Genomic DNA, 18579 nt, shown 5'->3' with positions numbered 1-18579 from the left:
CCGATTATGCATATAAACAGAATGATAAAAATTCTAAAAAATAACAATAAAAAAGTAATGTGTTGTGTATATTTTAGTTTGAGTAAATATGAGATAATTTGAGCTCCTCATTTGACATTATTTTCTTGTATTATTATAAATAAATAATCAGATATAAATGTAATATTTTGTGTATTCTCAAGGAAATAGTCAATTTGTGTAATAATAACTCTGAATTAGAAGTATATAGAACAAAATATCCTTCATGTTAATCTGTTTTATTTGGATATTTGGAATAAAATTCTTGACACAGCTACTTAGATCCAGTTATATAAGTTTATTTCTGCCTGTTGCTCTAAATCGGTCCTCAGAGCAGCTTTAACTCTCTATTCAGAGGCATGAAATGCAGTGTATGAAGTACCCCTCCTACACCTTCAGCAGCTTCAAGGAAATAATTGTTTGCTGTTTGATGTGCGATTATGGTTTTGTTTCTGCATTGGTGCCTCAGTCAAAGGGACAGCTCATCTTGCCCCTCCTTTGTCTGTTAACAACGGTGGGAGCCGTGGAGCCGATTATGAAACTATAACATTTGAGATTCTATTGTGGCATTTGTTCTTACCCCCGCTCTAGTGGTTCTATTTAAATCAAGATTAATTTCTGCTTCAGTCATTCTAAAAACAGAGATGTTGTGTGGGCGCATTCAGAAATAGCAGTTCCCAACAAAAGAAAATGATGTCTTATTTAACCAGCTGTGAATATAAAAGCCAAATCCCATGATAGCTGCAATCATATAGTCATTATGTTATGAAATCTTCTGCGGATGATTGTATTTAACCACGAATGAGTAAAAATAAAGACGACGGGGAAGTGTTGACCAAAGTATCAAAAATGAGCCATAAGAAGTAGTTTTATGGTCTTATGCATACAGTATGTTTATTTAACTGTCAAACAACACTGTGTAACAAAGTAGAAAACTGTTCATTTGGGTGCCAGTGCAAAAAAAGCCTTGAATTGTTTGTAACACCATAAATTCTACTTGCTCTATAAAGAAGAAGAAGCAATCCCCTCTTACCTCTCACATCTGTCTATTACACCTGTTGAACTGTGTGAAAAGGTGCAAAAACAGGTTTGTGAACAGTGAACTGAACAGTGTTCAGTTTAGATGTCACACAAAGTACAAAAAATTTACCACACCACCACACACACTGAATTTCATGATCATTAAAGCCCCAATATCCTCAAATTAACAGCATCCTAGTTTTGTAATATTACTAAAACTAGTCAAATTTTTATACAATACCAAACTACAGATGTTAGTAGGCATAAATTTGTAGTTTTAGACTGCACAATTTGAACATGTTTTGTAAATTGTCCACTTATTTCTGAATTGATGTTAAAGAAGTGGAATTTTGTTCACAAAGCTAAATGTTAAAGGTAGGGGTGTGTAATATTAGATCGTGAGGGATTAGAGCGTATGGTTGTGACTTTATTTGGGAAAGATAAAGTACAAGTAATTTGTGTTTGGATTTATTATAATTTCATGATACATATGCAATTTCATGTTAATTTATTTCAGAGTTAAAATATACAGTATATTTCATTTGTGATTTATGTTAAAAGTTGTTAAAATAAGTAATAGTAAATGCTAAGATTACGATAACTAAGTTTCCCATGAGGCTTAGCATTACCCAAGAAGTATAGGAAATTTTCATGGAAGTAGATGTATGTATGAGTTGTGAAAAGTTGTATGTGTTTTCAAGTTGCCGCACGCAGTAAAAATGAATGCGTATTTTTAAATCAAGAGTCTCGCTTCGTTATTTTTGGACGTAATTTGGATAATTACAACACGTATCGATCCAACAAAGCGGAGGTGGGGGGGTGCATTCTGTGCCGTATGTACCCCACAATGAGTATGATGCGCACACCATTCGACCGTACAAAGTGAAAGTGAAACGTAAAACTTAAGTTTCCCGCTGTTGTGCAGTTCATTTTCCTTTTCCCTACCTTTGGAAACTTTAATTTGAGGGGGCAGGACATTTGTTTAACCCTTGTGTGGTGTTCAGATTTGTGTTATTCAGCTAGTGTTCATGGATGTGGTGGACCTGCTGCATCTGTGGGTTTTTAATTCAACATAATCAAACAATTTTATGTTAAAATACTCAACAGATGTTTACTTCATCCCAATTACAAGCAACATAAAAGCATATATGTTTAATATTTGCCTTTGCTAGATCACATTTATGAATTAAAGTACTTCTCGTGTTTAGTTTGTTTTTTATTAATAAAATGTAATATAATCAAGATATGAGAAGAAAAAAATCAGGAAAAAAAAATTACTTAAAATTTTTCTTTTAATAAAAAATGAAAATGGGTCCCACAGAACCAAACACCATACAAGGGTTAAGGGGGCATTGTTTATTGAAAGCTACCTCAAAAACCAAGTGCAGTTTAGTTTTTATGTTGCAAGAGTGCGCTTAATCAGAGTGTTGTTGTTTACATTTTAGTATGGTTATGTTCTTGGTGCATGTTGGGAAAATTGCACAAACTATTTAAATTTAAATTAAATTAAATTAAAAATGTTCTGGAAGGTTGTTTAAGCTAAACTGTCTGTTTTGTTTTTTTCCTTTTGGAGCTATGTTTTACATGTTTAGTTGCACTGTTCAGAAACTTGCAAATTAGTCTCAAAGATCAAAGTAAAGAATTTTGATAAAATTGAGGTTGTGATTTTATTTTTTTAAAAATCGTGATATGATATTTTTGCCATATTGCTCACCCCTAGTTAAAGGTTAATACACAGTCATTGATATTAGCGATTAGCCGTTAGCATTAGCACTTTAGGCGTAGTGTGCTGCCAGCCACATTTTTATCAGTTCCTTGGTGAAGGGTGCAGACAGAATTAAGGTAAGTATCTTCATTTTTCAAACTGGTCCTGAAGGAAACTCATGTAGCATGGAGATAACAGACAAACGAAACACCGAAATGGAAAAAGAGCTTCAGAAGAGTGAGGTATGAAACTGACTAAGGTAATGTTAACTCACTGAAAACAAAAACACTGGCTATCACTTGTCGCTTTTCCATTGGACATCTGCGCAAAATTTTACTGATATTTACTAAATGTTGAAAAAACAGAGGTGCGTAATGTTGGTTTTTCCATGAAATCACAAATGTGAGGATTTGTTTATTATTGTGAGATGACACAAGAAGTCATTCCATAAACATGGTAACAAACGTAAATGTGGTGTTGATTTACAGATATATTCATTATTATTATATATTACCCCTCTATCTCGTACTAAATTAAAAAAATGATCGGGTTTCCTGGTGTGTCCACACATACCGCGACATGTTTCTTCTTCTTCTTTGCTTGTTGTAATGTACGTCAACATCCGTTTTTTTAATTCACCTGACTGTAGTTGCGAAAAACGGTCTTTCCATTGGAGTTTTGCGTGGTATACCATTTGCCATTTACCTCTTGCCAGCGCAAAATCTTTTAATCAAAAAATGAGACTTTTGGTGAAATTGTCGTTTTTCCATTTGGTAAATTTTTATGTGCAAGTTATATTTGCGCAGTTTGAGAGGCAGTGGAAAAGCAACTACTGCCAATTTAAAGTAATTTTTCCGTATGATAAATGGGATTGCGTTATGTAACTCTACTGCCAACCTTATGCAATGTACAAACACGCTAATTAGCACCAGCGGGCCTAATTAGCAAGCAGGCTAATGGTCCATATAGTCTAAGATGGATGCTAACGTTAAGTTACGCTAAAGGACAAAGTTCTATAGCTAATTAAGTACCAATAACATGACAGAACCATCCTATGGTCTTGTTAGCGTAATCTCACAACCAAAGCTGTGTTCGAGCAATAAAAAAACAGAAGTTTTGACAGTCTGACTCACAGGCTCAGATAGCTGTGAATCAAAGTTCGCACATCAGACACAGAGTGCGCCCACACACCTGTCACTTAAAGCAGGCACACCCTTAACCATGCATGATCTGATGCCTTAGTGAAATTTATTCAGCACACCCAAAATGTAATGTCCTCAAATGTGGATGCAGGGTGTCACAAATTCAAAGAAAAATGCACTTGGATGTCTGAAATTGTTTGTTGCGTCTAAATCGACCTTGAATGTGTTGTGGCGCCTCAGTCTGCAAAGCATGTTCCCTCCTGAGGCCACGTCTCAGAGTTATTTATTAGGAGAGAGGTATGGAGACTGGCATCCAAATCAATTTCTGACGCTTGTCATTTTCAGTAAAAGACTAAAGACAACTTGCTTTTACTGATTTTTCTCTTGGCAGTTGTTTCTCTGCATTATTGCGTTGCTGGGGAAAAAAATAAAAGAAGAAAAACAATCATGTAGGTCACTCCCCTCGATTCAATTTGTTTTACTTTGGTTTGTGTTTATTTCAGTTCTTTCTTCTGTTCATTTTCCCCATGAGAGCTTTTCTGTCAGTAAAGTCTGTCTCTATTTACATCCCTCCCTGTCTGCCGCTGTCTGTCATGTTGCTTATTGACGGTCTGTGCTCAGATTAATGATATCTGAGGATCTATGTGATTTGTTCAGTCTGAGCATCTGTCAGTCTGGTGGGTTTTGGTTTACTAAAACAGATCTGGAAACTGTACCATAACCCCATTTTCCTTAACATCAAGTGTTCTTATGGGCCGGCCTCATTCTTTAAAGTTTGCACCAGTTTATCATTTGTGCACATCGCTATTGCCTTGAGGAACCCATGGCATTAAATTAGATCTGTTTGAAGTGAAAGAATCGAGAACTCTCTCTATCCTCTGGTGAAGTCTGTCGTTTTTTTTTTTTTTCCTCGGTCTTTGTTTATTTGCCTCAGAAAATGGCACCCTCTTCTCAGAGAGCTGTGTCGTCTTCTAAGCTGAACACTTGTGTGGATCTCACACCGCCTCGGGTTCTTCCTCGCCCGCTTTTTTTTTTTTTTTTTTTTCTCTCCCACTTTTGTTGTGTCTGGTATTTTAACTGCAGCGATGCCTGTATACAGGTCGGAGAGTCCGCCTTAGTCATCCAAAGATTTGACCTGATTTTAAAGCGAAGCAATCAGTGGTAGCATCGGCACGTGTCGCTCTGTGATTCCCCCTCCATCCCCCTCCTCTCCCTCTGCCTCTGCCTCGCTCACACAGCCGTGGCAGATCAGCTCTGCAGCTCCTAAGCTGCTGGACCGGGTTAAAACATTGAACAGATGCTGGTGGCCCACCAGATGTGGGCTGTGAACCAAAAACATACTACACTGTCAGCTCCCATGTTTGGACACTGTTTGAGGAGCACTTCCTAAATGCGCTCTGCATGTAAAACACAAGAAAAGTATTTGGGTGTTTTATCTGTTAGTATCCGGTGTGAACATGTTTTGCAGCAATTTTTGTTAATTAAACTAAATAGAATAGTAACTACTGCACAAAGTTCACATGTTTTTTGGTTCACTTATTGGAATTTTATGTTTAACTAGTATGTGACCCGTGGGGTTGTAGATAGGGGTGTGTACTGGCAAGAATCTGGTGATACGATACAAATCACAATACTAGGATCACGATACGATATATTACGGTATATCATGATACTGTTAAAAAGGCAATTTTTTGTTTGTTTCTTTTCTCTTTAATGACTATTTCCTTGAAAAATTGAATTACACCAGAAATATGCACAAATACTAAACACATTTTTATTTGATCCCAACGGGATCTAATGCTATACTAACTAATGCTAAACTTAAATTATGTTTTGCAGACGTTACAGTTTAAGATCCTGTTCAAATGTTCATATTCTATTAGTTCAGAACTAACATCATAACATTATTTTTGTGCAATCCCAACAAAGGAACTAACATTATTTAATAAAAGAGTGTTAAACAATAATAAATAAAATATAAACAAAAAAGAAAAACAAAGAAACAAAAATGAACCTCTACAATATCTGCATTTGAATAAATACCTAAAAATATTGATACAGTACTTTTTAATATCGATACAGTATTCTGAAATGAAATATCACGATATATTGCAGAACTGATATTTTCTTACACCCCTAGTTGTAGATGTTCGGAGGATTGTGGTCCATGATTGTCAGGGGTGGGGGTAGCGGTCTGTGATTTTCGGAGTAGTGCAAAGTGAAAGTGAAACTCTCTGGGCCCACTCCACTGCTGTATGGGCCCCCCGAGAATGCTGGGTTCCATGAATTTGTCATGTTCTCCTCCCTTTTAACAGCGGCCCAGGCTGCAGGCACCAACGTTAATACTGACAGGGTGCGATTTGTTGGGGGGGATGGGGGAAAATCAACCCCCCCTCTGGTTTTTACATCCCTACTTCTGCTCAATTAATTTCATCCTCAGGGGAGGGGCAACCAACCAATTGAAATAACAGACAGGTTGTGATAGTTTTCTTACCCCTACACTACAGGTCAAAAGTTTTAGAACACCCCAATTTTTCCAGTTTTGTTATGAAATTCAAGCAGTTCAAGTCCAATAAACAGCTTGAAATGGTACAAAGGTAAGCAGTGAACTGCCAGAGGTAAGAAAAAAAAAAAAAAGGTGAGGTTAAACAAAACTGAAAAATAATGTACATTTCAGAATTATACAAAAAGGCGAACAAGAAATGGGTTAACAACTTAAAGCAGTTCTGCAGCAAGCCTCAAAAGTTGGTGCTACCAGTTACTAGAGGTGTCCCAACGTTTGTGAATTCCTTCCCACCCCCTCTGTCTGCATAAAAGTAGTGTTGGAACACACTGTGGTACCATATTGTTGTGAGCATTATTTGAACAGAATTGTACTGCAGAAAGTAGTGTGTTACTATAAAAATTGAAAAGAGGAAAAGGCAATTAACGATAGAAGAGAGACAGACCATCATAACACTTAAAAATGTAGGTCTGTCCTACAGAGAAATTGCAAGAAAGTCAAGGTGTCAGTAAGTCCAGTTTTCTTCACCATCCAAAGGCACTCAGAAACTGGGGGAAATGCTGACAGGAAGAGGTCTGACAGAGCCAAAGCCACAACAGAAGACTAGTTTCTGAGAGTCAACAGCTTGTGTGATAGGCGCCTCACAGGACAAGAGCTTCAAGCACAGCTCAATAGTGGTTGTAGTAAGCAAGTCTCCATTTCAACTGTGAAGAGAAGACTTCCAGTTGCAGGTTTGATCAGTCCATAACCTCTTCTTCCAGTCTTCAGTAGTCCACTGGCGGTGTTTCATGGTCCAGGCAAGCCTCTTTTTCTTATTCTGAAGTCTCAGCGATGGCTTTCTTGCAGCAACTCAACCCATCAAACTAGCAACTCTATGCCAAATATGCCAGTGTGTTGGATTGTAGAGATATGGAGTGATGTATTTACGCTAACTGACTGTCAGATTTATGTGACCACTTGAGGGAGTAGTGAGTCATTAACGCTACAGGGCCTCTGACAAAAGCGTCAGAAAGTGACGAGATGGTGACAAGAACTGACAAAAAACTTTTAGAGTCGAAGAAAGTGACAAAGTGATAAAAACTAGCTGCACTGTTGTTGTTTTCACTGGACACAGATCTAAATGAAAAGAATGGAGTTTGATAAAGAAATCACAGCATTTCTTCTTTACGTTCAAGTCTAATTATGAGGTGTCTGAAGGTATGCAGTTATTATGTGATGTTATTATCGTTGCAAGTTGTAGTTTGTTGATCTACAGTTCAGACTAAACTGTGACAGTTCTGACCTTGTATGGATGATTCCAAAGAAACCTTTCATACAGCTATCGACAACACAAAATATACAGAAATCGTAAGTGATTTGTTATTTTACTGTGGCTTTTTTCAGTCTTAAAACAGAGCTAAGCTAACAGAGCTATAGTGAATGCATGAATTAATGTAGGAGGTATCATGACTTTCTGTTGTTCACCATTAACATACAGTTGCAGAAAAAATTATTAGACCATCAAAAGTCATCAAAAACAATGGTTATGCAATCAAGTACTAACTCCTGTGTGTATCATGTGACTAAAACAGACAGAAAAGAAAACATGGAATGCCTAAAAGCGCTGTTTTTGTCAGTACAATGCCATAGATATTGATATAAGAACTGAAGTGATTTTGGTTATTATCAAGAAAACATGGAAAATGGATAGATATCAGCTCTGAAATTAAACTCTTATGAGCTTTTTTTGTTCTTATCACTATATTTGTCCAAACAAATGTACCTTTAGTTTTACCAGGCATTAAAATGAAGAAAAAAATTGAGGAAAACAAGGGGTGGTCTAATTATTTTTTCTGCGACTGTATAATCAAATCTACTATAACGTCATGTGATTATTAGCTGAGGAATGTTAGTTCACATTTGCTTCACATACAAGTATCTATGTGACCACATTAAACAAATTTCAAATGTAATTTTCAGATGGATGTATTTGCTCTTTGTCTAAAAGCAGAACCTGTTCTTGTAGAAACAGGATCAAACTGGTCACCTTATGAACATGAACCAGCGTAGTTTATTCCTAAGACGCACCAATGTCCCGCTCATTACAGATGGATTCATGAGCTGTCCTTTCTTGTCTGTGGAGGCTAATAAAGTTTGGCACAACTGAAACCATCCATTTGATTGCATTTAATTACATGTGGATTCATGGAGATCTTTTTGTCAATTAATTACATAAAGCACCAGTGACTCAATTATTTAATAGTGAGCAACAGGGATTCATGATACATCCTGCATTAAGTACTTTAAGTCATTATGAGTTGTGTGTTAATTAAGCCTGATTGGAGTATGTTTTGTACCACCATTACAGTCTTATCTTTTATTTAAAGTTGTTGAATTTATTGAATCCTATATATTAAAACAAACAAACAAAAAAAAAAAAAAACTCAGTTATAGGCTATTGCTCTGAGTATTTAAGTAATTTTGTTCCTGACAGACACAAAAAAACAGCAAATGACTGTTTGTCTTAATGGACCTGCAGGAAGAAAGTCACTGAAAACTTTCAAATCTATAATTTAAAGGCATATTCACTGACCTGTAAAGACCCAGGGTGGTAGTCTAAAAAATTAGTTTTTCTCTATTTAACTTTTCTTAAGTGATTTATCGCCATTTGTTATAATGTCATCCTCTGTATTTTCCATTTTTTTCAGTGAACGTCAGGTATTTTCCTATATTTAATTAACCCTTTCATGCACACTGGTCACTACAGTGGACAGCTATTCTACAGCTGTTCTCTTGTATATTCATGGATTTTGTTGTTCTTTTCGTTGTTGTTGTTTTTTACACATATCTTTATTAAAGTTTTAAGACACTACATATCTTTTCTGGCATGAATTGGTAACATTATGTAGATCTCTCCTGAGCATAAAGCCCCAGAATCACAAGCCCTCCCCATAGTTTTCACACAATTTATCAGTAAATACATATTTCTGTGTGTCAAAAATTAAACGTGTGGTGTCCAGCTGAGTGGACATTTTTGCAACTTCATGAAAAATAGGTTCATAAGAATTTTTTTTCATTATTATTTTTTATGTATTTTTAAATTTTTTTTAAATTATTATTGTTATTTTTTTTAATTATTATCTATTTTTCAGAAGAAAATTTTTAATCACATTGGGTTTTTTTTCATGCCTAAAGAGGAATAAAAACACTCAGGAAAAAATTGTAATTAAGGTTTTCATAATTCGTGCATGAAAGGGTTAACTGATTGAGTAGATGTTCATAAAAACTTATATTAAAGTTGAGGGTTATTATATCCCCTACACAGAAAACTGAACAAAAAAGTGACTTTTTTTGCAGAGATATCAACAACTGAGCATAAAAACAAGTGCGTCCATCCACTGTCCTTGATCCAACTGGTGAATCAATGTTGTAGAAGATGACGGTGTTTCCACGTTCACTACGGAGCCTCTGAACATCCAAATGGGTCATATCTGATTACCGTGAAAACATAACAAACTGCATTTTACAATAATTACACTGGTCTGCAAGGAAAATGCTTCTAGAATAAAAGTAATGAAATTTTACCACATTAGAGTCACTGATAAAGAAAAATCAAGTAAAAAATGCTGGTTGGCTGAACTTTCCAAGATACAGCCTTGGGTCAAAATGTGAAATTCAAGAATTAACGAGAGAATGGGTTTGACTCAAAAGGAATATTTTTCTCAGAGCTACAAGATCTACTTCAAAACACTGTCTGCACATTAGAATACATTCACTTTACAGGTTCTATTTAGTGGAAGATTTATAAAACTGTTATATAAATGTACATAAACCAATATATATGTGTAATAACACTTAATCATACACTTTGAAAACATCAGCAAACCGGCACTTTTGTCATTTATTTTCCAATTAATCTTATTAAAATATGTAACATTTAGCACATTTAATCTCTGAAGCAAATCATTTCTAAAAAATTGTAGACCAGTGTTATTTACATGTATTGATAGGATTAGTGGATCAACAGGTATTTAATATTTTACATCAGTAGGTGGTTTTGGTTGATGGTGGATGTCTGGGTCTTCATGGGTTCCATCATCCATTTTCTTCTGCTTTATCCGGGGCTGGGTCAGGGGAGTAACAGTCTAAGCAGGGATGCCCAGACTTCCCTCTCCCCAGACACCTCCTCTAGCTCCAGCTCTTCATGCGTTAAATAAATAAATTTATTTATTTATTATTTATTAGGAGATGAACACTCAAAACACAGCTAACTGACCTCATCAGGATGGTTCCAACAAAAACAAACGGCCCCACAAATGCCCTCTGATTCTGATGCAGTGTTTTGTGCAGCTGATACTTAGACACTACTTTGTACATGACGTATTTTTCCAGTGTGCTTTAACATACCTTTATAACAGCGTATCATGGTTGGACTTCCATTTTGTGTCCATGTTCAGATTTCCCTGGAGACCCATCTCTGTATTGTTAAATGGGAGACACGATTTGAGAGTTAGACTTAGGGATTTGGGAGTTGTAGCACTAATAATTAAAGCTTCAGTGCCAAAAGGCATGTAAATCTGGAGCTATCAAGTTTTTTTTTTTTTTTTTTTTTTTACATCCAAATGCTGCAGCAGTCACATTCTCTCCCTCACATTTCATTCTGTCAGCTCGTCTGCAGATAAATCAGCCTTTGAAGGAGCGCTGATGGAGCCTCGTAGTGTTTGTCATTTATAGCGCTCGTCCTCAGGTATTCATGCTGTCCTCTGCACCTGACAGGACTTCTCTGTCCCCCCCCCCCCCCCCCCCCCCCCCTTTCTCTCTATGTCTGCATCTCTGTTTCTATTTTCACTCACCCTGACACTACTTTTACTCCCTCTACATCAGCCTGCCTCTCCCAGCTCCTCTGTTCTCCCCCGCTCTTTCTCACCTACACTCTGTAGATCTGTCTCTCTGCCCTGTAGACACTCTTTTATCCTCCCATCCCTCTGTCTCCCCCTGGCTCCCTGTGCCTGTACTTGGCTGCTTGCTTTATAAATAGCTTGGCCTAGATTACAGCAGCTGCATTGGCGCTGGCACCAGAGGTTGGTTCGCCAGAGCCAACTGAGGTAGCCTGGTGTAACAAGAGGTTGGCAGTGAAGCTAGGAAGCATGCACGCATCCATGTGTGTGTGTGTGTGTGTGTGTGTGTGTGTGTTTACATGCGGGTGTAATCATGAGGAGAGTGTGGCTGCAAGTCCATCTGCAGTAGAGATGTTTACACTGTCACTGCTCCCATTCTTCTGTTGTCAAATATGCAGATCCTCACATACGGTGCAGATTTTAATGCATTTCTTTTTTTGGTTTATGTAAAAAAAATTATCATCAAAGGATCTTATCTGTGCTCATGAGCTTCACTTTGAATGCACAAATACTGTAGCATGACACAGTGGGTCTTTACTATGCATAGTTGCTATTTATAAATTGCATTGTTTGTACCATACAGTACATGTGTGTATTATGAGCATGCGTGTATGAGCCCACCATGATGATCCACTGCCCTGATTTGCCTCCTCCTGCCGCTCTGCAGAGCTCCACTTCAGAATACAAATTGTACTCGTCAGTGAGTCTGAGGCACAGCGACTCAGCCTCTGAGCAGCGCTGCCTGCTCCTTTCTCATCTCTTAAAGAGTGCATCATGCATTTTAGAGACACCGCGACATGTTTCTGCCCTCCAATCATTTATACTGCATGTTTTTTCATTTTGCTTCACGTGCACATGAAGAAATGGAGTACATGCCAAAAAATTCCATTTCATTTGAGGTGTTCATTTGCATTTGCATTTTGGAGGAAAATCATGTGAATTATTTTCAGTGCATCACTACTCATTTATGTGTGGTTAAAGCAGCCTGTCCTTATGATAATATTCAGTATGCATATGACGTGCTCACACTAGAGGATCTCAGTGTTTTGGTTATATTCAATCAGCCGGAACATACTGAGACATCATTTGCAAAATAATGAAAAATATACAAAAGCAGTGATGATTAAAAAAAATAATTGAATGGCCGCCTATGATACTGATATATTTTTGGTTTGGTTAAAATTTCAATTGTTTGCCAAAGTCGTGACAGTTGTGACAAAAACACTTGTATCTACAGGAAAAAGCAGATTGGGATTAAAAGTCCATCATGTTGTTCTGCAGTTTTTCTGCAGTAGTGCCAAACAGACTTCTTCCTCTCCTAGTTATCCTTTCAGAATTTAATGCATGTTATATCACATCACTATGTCCATCTGTCCATCTGTTGGTCACTTTGCTTCCAGAGCAAAAGTATCTTTAATATTTTCATTACAACATAATGTGTTTTCACCAAACTTTTTTTTTTTTCTTTTTTTTTTGGCCCTCCACCACCACCCCTCATCAGAGGACAACTTTATTTTAAATTTAACCTCCTAAGACCCAGCTATGGGTTTTCTGTCCACATTTGTGGACAAGAGTTTCACAACTTTATACAAAAAAAAAGAAAACTGTTCACCACAAAGGACGTTCCGTAAAAATTTTAAAAACTGCATCTGAAAAAACTGTTGCATCATGATGTTTCCAGTATAGGCACTTATTTAATAAAAAACAAAAAAATCTTGTACTTTGCTGACATTTCCTGGGTCTTAGGAGGTTAAATCATTTACAGACAGTGATTACTCCCGACTGTTTTCACCAGACTTGCTACAAGTTACTGTTTTATGTTGGAGTGGTGCCTTTAGCTACTTAGAATATGTTAGTGCTAAATAGCCAAAGGAACTACTGATGTAGCACAGCCACAACTAACATCTTTCTCCTCATTTTTTCAACACTGTGTTTGTGCTGTATATGGGCGTGGCATCCTCCACAGTCGTTCTGGAGTAGGGGTAAAGTTTTGTGGATCATTTGGTCGCTGAGAAATGGATGCAACAACAGTGTATTTGTAAAATAGTGTCAAGAAATGAGTGGAAAATGCTCATGAGGGAGGCCTTTGTGTAATTAAAATTACTAAATCCCTACAAAACAAAATAGCATATATCAAAACTTGCCATTTTCAGGTGCAGTTGCAGCTCAGAGGTTGTTGTTATTATTTTATGCTCTTGTACATAGTGAAAGGAAGGACGATGACAGTCTGGCTAGTGCAGTGTTTTTCAACCTTGGGGTCGGGACCCCACGTGGGGTCGCCTGAAATTCAAATGGGGTCACCTGAAATTTGTATTTAAAAACAAAACAAAACAAAACAAAAAAGCTTACTAATAAAAAAATATATGGTGAGTTGAGAGAGACAATCCCAATCCATAAAAGACATGACAAACTGTGAGTCTGAAACTGAAGCACTGAGGTTCTGTTTATCTGTCAAATGTTCATTGTGGTCAGTTTCAGATGCTGCAGCTCTTTCATAATTCATAGTTTGAGTTCTTGTTTGTTCAGTATTAGTTGTCCTCCTTGTAAATCCAAGCTGGACTGACTGTACATATCCTGACCAAGGAAAATCAAAGTCTCCCTTTGTGCAGTAATCTACACCTGGCTTTACTGCCTCCGTCCAGAATAATATACATTATATAGACTAAATGTCGTCTAAAATGAATGTTTATTTGCAATATAGTATAGCAAACTATCACATGATCAAAAACAAATACATTTTAGCAAAAAAAAAAAGTCTCCATTTTGAATGTCTAGGGTTGACAGAAATTTGTGATGTTAAAATGGGGTCACGAGCCAAAAAAGGTTGGGAACCACTGGTATAGTGAGACAACACTACTGTGTGTTAACCTGTGAGCCACAAGGGAGTGTTGGAAGAAACACAAACTCATTTCAACCCTGTAGGTGCCTGAGTTTTGTTTTGTTTTTTCCAAAAATATTCAATTTTTGAATCAACATTTCAAAAAGCTGTCTGTCACTTATGTTTCCTAAAGGGTTAACATTCTGGAGACCATTCAGTATTTTTTTTTACAAACTGATAATTCATCTGTTATGTGATTGAGTGGTTCCAGATGGACGACAAAACAGAATATTCTGACATCCATCTGTTCTGGTTCTTCATGACATTTTGTCTTCATTTTAATGTCTACAGCAGAACTACAAAACCATGAGATAAACTGTGGTACTCACCAAAAAGAACCTCCTTTAGATGTTGTTAGGGCCTAGGGGGTAGTCTATACCACCTTCTGATGATTGAAGTTAAGGTGCATTACTGTCACCTGCTATGTATGAGTGGCCAGTTAATATCCCCTTATATAAACATAACATGCTGCACACTTTTAATACGCCCCCCCCCTTTTTTTAGTTTACTTTATTTCGAATATGCAACAAGACAAAGTAATCTTACTTAGTCCTTAGAAATAAAACAGGTAGTAAGACATCATGGAAGAAAACAAAAAAACAAAACACACACACACACACACACATATATATGTGTATATATATATATATATATATATATATATATATATATATATATATATATATATATATATATACATATATATGTGTGTGTGTGTGTGTGTGTGTGTGTGTGTACAAGGTGGGGAAGCAAAATTGAAGAAAGAAGAAGAAAACAAAAAACAAAACACATACACACACACACACACACACATATATACATATATATATATATATATATATACATATATATGTGTGTGTGTGTGTGTATGTGTGTGTGTGTGTGTGTGTGTGTGTGTGTGTGTGTGTGTACAAGCTGGGGAAGCAAAATTGAAGAAAGAAGAAGAAAACAAAAAACAAGAAAACAAAAAACAAAACACATACACACACACACACACACACACACACATATATATATATATATATATATATATATATATATATATATATATATATATATATATGCCTTCGTTTGCACATTCAAAAAGAAATGAGAGGAAGTATAACCCCTCAGCCAAATAAAGTGTAAGATTCTGTTGAAAGTTACTGCCCTATAATTTAGATTATATTGTCTTTGTGTAAAATTTATTACAAACATATTTATATTTGAAAATACTCAGATATTATAACTGCACAAGGCCATTTGACCTTGACAAAGTAGGTCAAGGTCACCTATTTTCTTTTTTGTTACTTTATTTTTATTGTTTGATTTCTGGACAATACAAACATGATACAAACATCTGGGATACATTGACCACAAAAAACCTTTGTGACTAACAATTGGTTTTAGTAATGTGATGTTGAAATGCTAATTGTCTATTTCTTCCATTTATCATGACACTGTTCTTCTTGAGTCTTCAATCTGTTGGTCACAATCTTCATCTCAAATATTCCATTCACAATTTGTATCCAGTCGTTAGTTGTAGGTAGTTCTAATATGCACCATTTTTTGGTAATAGTCTTTTTACAGGCTGCTAATAGTATTTTAAACAAATATCTATGATTTTTGATACATTGTTACAATAATACGTCCGAAATACATCACCAAACATGTTTCAGGAATTGCATAACCCAGTATCTTAAAAGTGCGGGAGACTTTTGTGACCAATTTTTCATCAAATCTGTAAAACCTCAGTCATAGCCTCAGTATCATGAATCTGTAAGTCTTTCTGTGATTACTCACCTGAATCTCTTGCATTACGGTGCACAATTTTGAATTGCCATCCATCATAAACATACCATTTGTTTACAAACCGAGCCGTAAGGTAACTCGGGCATTTTCGGAATTTTGTCACGACATGCATTGTGGGAAGCAAAGGCTCGTGCAGCCACCTTACAGCGGCAGCTGGAACAGACACGATCGGAAACGGCAGGAGCTCCCTTCCCTCTATGCGTATTCCTCCAGCCATTTTCATGTGTTTGTTTCATCCATATAATATCATATGGTTGCACACCTAATATGATTATAAACCAGTGTAGCAAAAGCCTGGGAGAATCAAGTATTGTTTCTCGCAGTTTTAGGTTTTTGTCTTGAATCTTCTTCAAACCGATGTATGTTTTCCTACATAGAGTCTTGTTCAGGGTGTGCCTTCTTTAAGGTCCAATATAGAAAATTGTGAATGAAGTAGGAGGAGGTGGAGGAGGAGTAGAGCTGCAGAATGAGGCCAGAGAGGAGGAAAAGTGCTTCATCATCCACGACGATCCATCCTACTTATCAGCAGTGACAAAAGGATCAGAGAGGCGCATCTACACAGCGCTTCGATACTCCACAACATTCATGTCTACATCCTATGATCTGTACAGTGACGGCTTAAGGCGAAAACAGCTGAATGTATCCGTCTAGACTATGCATCATAGAGCATCATGCTAGATGTGCTACGATACATGTTCTACATCACAGGATATGTGTTATGATTTGTATCTTCTACTTCACAGAACATACATCACAGACAAGACTAGAATTATGTCAGACTACATTAGGGTTGGTATGGGTACACTGCAAAAACAGAAAGAAAGCCACATCTTGTGTTAAAAATACGTCAGGCTTTGCTAGGTATTTATATTTTCTTTCATTTTGAGCTAAATAAGAGATAAATACTCATCTCAAATTTTAAGCAAATGTTGCTTATTACAATCAATGAAGATACAGTTATGAAAGATTTACTCCTCCGCTTCCTTTTATTTGAGTTTGTTACCGGTTAAATCTAGGTCAGTGTTAGCTGGAATATCTTATCTTACATTATCTATTACTTTTCTAATGGAAAACATGCGTCACAAGGTTATTTTTATGGAGAAAAGAAAACAAAAAAAAAAAAACAAGCCTCAATTCTCAGAAACAAGGCTTTTTTAACTTTCATGAAAATTACCGGCGTTTTAACAAGATCTACGTCTGAATCCGTGTGTCTGCAAACATCTGCTGAAGTTTTCTTAAGCGAGACCCTTACTCTCTTTTGCTGACCCTCCGCTTTAGAAATGAAAAAGAGAAATAAGAAAGAGAATTTTGCCAACGGAGCATAAATAAATCATCATAACCTGTGGCAAGCTAAGACTACATTTGATTTTAGAAAACACAGTTGATTTGAGAGAAAAGGCAACACAGACTGACTCTTCTATCATTTGGAACTTGTGATTAATGAGTGGTGGTGCTGATTTTGGATTAATATCTGATGCTGTCTAGTAATAACTTCTGTACTGCTGTGATTGGAAAGTATAAATCACATAAAGAGGAAGAGGCGGCACATTATTTACTCATGTACAGACAGAAACCATGGAAGTCAGGATATTCCCTCTGGCTGTTACAGTGCAAAGCAAACTTAACCTCACTTCATATATTATATAGACTTATATGGTATATTTCATTATAAAAACCTCATCTATAATGTATAAAAAATCTCTGCAGTCCAGTTTCCCCTTCTCATCTGTTTAATCTTGTTACATGTTTTAACTGGTTATCATCTTTTTTGCGTCATATATTATGTTGTATATGCGTAAATGTACCACATGAGACCTAACTCCATAAAAATTATAAAATATAATGTTTGTACAATCAAATGAGAATTTTTACAACCCAAAAAAAGTCATGGTTTGTGGCAGTGATTGTAAGGAAATATCTAGTTCTGTGTTAAATAGCTCCATGGACTGTATCTCTCATGGTATGCGCTACAAACATAAGAATGACCTTAGCTGCCTTAGCACATTTTATCAAGGTAAGAAGTATTCAAAGAGGCAAAAATCAATACAAATCTGAAGCTGCGGAGATATATTCAGTGACTCTGTACAGATCATGAAGAGAGACAGTTAGAATGACGATGGTTAGTCTTTTTATTTATGTATATTCACAGTCAGATAGTTCACAAATTTACCACAAACTGCAGCTTTCTTACTTGAAAAATCACCTTTAACCCTTTCATGCATGAATTATGAAAACCTTAATCAAGATTTTTTCCTGAGTGTTTTTATTCCTCTTTAGGCATGAAAAAAAACACACACACACACACTGATTGAATTTTTCATGGAATTGTAAAAATATCCACTCAGTTGAACACCATGAGTTAAATTTTTGAAGCAAACAAACATGTATTTACTAATATTCTGTGTGAAAACTATGAAATACATTTTTTTAATGCTGCTAATCTGATGTTTTGTCCCATTTTAACATAGTCTAATATTAGTTATTACTCACTTTATGGAGATAATATGTAAAAAAAACCAAAACTTTTTGTTTAAAAAAAGAAAGTTAATTACAGTCTAATAACAATAACAAGGAATTGACTTACACTCAAACATGTTACTGCAGATGAGGTTTATCAAGAATAGCAAAGTTACAGCAATGGTACG

General features: G+C 36.2%; 1 protein-coding gene across 2 annotated transcripts in view; it reads left to right on the top strand.

The window, feature by feature from the left end:
* The window catches only part of rcan3 (regulator of calcineurin 3), a 113055-nt gene that overhangs the window by 24578 nt on the left and 69898 nt on the right, over positions 1 to 18579 (top strand). The window lies entirely within an intron of this gene.

This window comes from Sphaeramia orbicularis, chromosome 22 (assembly GCF_902148855.1).
Source record: "Sphaeramia orbicularis chromosome 22, fSphaOr1.1, whole genome shotgun sequence".
NCBI classification, from domain to species: Eukaryota; Metazoa; Chordata; class Actinopteri; order Kurtiformes; family Apogonidae; genus Sphaeramia; species Sphaeramia orbicularis.
Note: the sequence above shows the minus strand (reverse complement) of the source record. Positions and strands in the feature narration are given on the sequence as shown.